The sequence below is a fragment of the Schistocerca cancellata genome, unplaced genomic scaffold (genome assembly GCF_023864275.1).
Source record: "Schistocerca cancellata isolate TAMUIC-IGC-003103 unplaced genomic scaffold, iqSchCanc2.1 HiC_scaffold_262, whole genome shotgun sequence".
NCBI classification, from domain to species: domain Eukaryota; kingdom Metazoa; phylum Arthropoda; class Insecta; order Orthoptera; family Acrididae; genus Schistocerca; species Schistocerca cancellata.
In genome coordinates this window covers 15,001-17,500 of record NW_026046284.1, presented here as the reverse complement: position 1 = coordinate 17,500, position 2,500 = coordinate 15,001, and positions in this window count along the sequence as shown.

Sequence of the window (2,500 nt, the reverse complement as noted above, 5' to 3'; positions counted from 1 at the left end):
ACTACAACGCAATGTGTACCATAACACAACCCAGTTTGTACCTTAACCTAACCTATGTCACCTTAACCTAACCTATGTCACCTTAACCTAACCTATGTCACCTTAACCTAACCTATGTCACCTTAACCTAACCTATGTCACCTTAACCTAACCTATGTCACCTTAACCTAACCTATGTCACCTTAACCTAACCTATGTCACCTTAACCTAACCTATGTCACCTTAACCTAACCTATGTCACCTTAACCTAACCTATGTCACCTTAACCTAACCTGTGTTGCACCTTAACCTACCTCAATTTGCACCGCAATGTAACTCAATTTGCACCGCAATGTAACTCAATTTGCACCGCAATGTAACTCAATTTGCACCGCAATGTAACTCAATTTGCACCGCAATGTAACTCAATTTGCACCGCAATGTAACTCAATTTGCACCGCAATGTAACTCAATTTGCACCGCAATGTAACTCAATTTGCACCGCAATGTAACGCAATTTGCACCGCAATGTAACGCAATTTGCACCGCAATGTAACGCAATTTGCACCACAATGTAACGCAATTTGCACCGCAATGTAACGCAATTTGTACCGCAATCTACCCCCATGTTGTGCCTTAACCTAACCCACGTTGTGCCTTAACCTAACCCACGTTGTGCCTTAACCTAACCCACGTTGTGCCTTAACCTAACCCACGTTGTGGCTTAACCTAACCCACGTTGTGGCTTAACCTAACCCACGTTGTGGCTTAACCTAACCCACGTTGTGGCTTAACCTAACCCACGTTGTGGCTTAACCTAACCCACGTTGTGGCTTAACCTAACCCACGTTGTGGCTTAACCTAACCCACGTTGTGGCTTAACCTAACCCACGTTGTGGCTTAACCTAACCCACGTTGTGGCTTAACCTAACCCACGTTGTGGCTTAACCTAACCCACGTTGTGGCTTAACCTAACCCACGTTGTGGCTTAACCTAACCCACGTTGTGGCTTAACCTAACCCACGTTGTGGCTTAACCTAACCCACGTTGTGGCTTAACCTAACCCACGTTGTGGCTTAACCTAACCCACGTTGTGGCTTAACCTAACCCACGTTGTGGCTTAACCTAACCCACGTTGTGGCTTAACCTAACCCACGTTGTGGCTTAACCTAACCCACGTTGTGCCTTAACCTAACCCACGTTGTGCCTTAACCTAACCCACGTTGTGCCTTAACCTAACCCACGTTGTGCCTTAACCTAACCCACGTTGTGCCTTAACCTAACCCACGTTGTGGCTTAACCTAACCCACGTTGTGGCTTAACCTAACCCACGTTGTGCCTTAACCTAACCCACGTTGTGCCTTAACCTAACCCACGTTGTGCCTTAACCTAACCCACGTTGTGCCTTAACCTAACCCACGTTGTGCCTTACCCTGCTCTGTAATTGGCATATGACACGTTACATTAATGTATTGTTGTCCAACCGCAACCGGCTCAGAATGTTGTGTACACAGCTATGTGTCATCTCCCCATAACAGCTGCATTGCAGTGTGGTACGCCATAGAGACGTGTGGGAGTAATGGACGCAGTGGATGGCGATCAGCATGAGCCGTCTGTTCATGTAGTGGCGCGTGTATGCAGACGTAGTAGTCTCTTCTCACACAATGTGATAGCACGGTGCCCCGCGTTCCACATCTGCGACATGCTACAGAGGCCGGTTGACAGTTGGTCGCGCAATGGAGATCGCATATGTACGGGGGCACCTTCCACGTGCCCTCTAGTCGGGCACATTTTGTTGCGTGGATGTGAGCGAATGTAGTGTGTCTTGACACCTGACAGGCAGGCATGCAATAATAGTTGACTTTGCAAACGGGGATGGACGTGTACGTTTACTGGTGACGTTACGCAAATGAACAACTGGTAACCCGTTGTGGTGCGGTTGATCTTGCTGGAGGTACATCTGTGAGGGCAACGATCGGTACAGCTACGAAGCGGTCCCCACCATACCAACGAACGTGAATGTGAATCTGGGTGTGAAGCGATACGCGGCTGTGGGTGGGTGGGACTGTCCCCGGCCGGTGAGGGGGGGCCGCCCGGCGTGCTGGCCGCGCGGTGCGTGGGCGCACGCGCTACAGCCGGCTGGTGGGGGCGCCCAGTGGCAGGCGCGCCGGCCGACGGACGCGGCAGGCGGCGCAGCTGCGCGCCGGGGCACCCTGCGCGCGGCGCCGTGCAGCCAAAGTGGGTCCTCGCGGACCCGGTGCGAAGCGCGGTGGACATCTGCAGTGTGCTGGTCCGATTGAGGACTGTGTGCGTTGAGGATGCGCCGCCGCCCGGCACTCGGCGCCGCGACGCCGTCTGCTGCTCGGTCGCCCCAGCGGTTCTCGCTGGTGGTTTGTATCGCAGTTGTGCGGACGTGTTGGCACGTGCGCTGTGCTGGGAGAGTTCGCTTCGGCACCCACGTGGGGCCTTTGCCCTTCTGTGGCGCTGGCGTTGGAGCTGCCGGTCACCGTAGGTGGCGCGT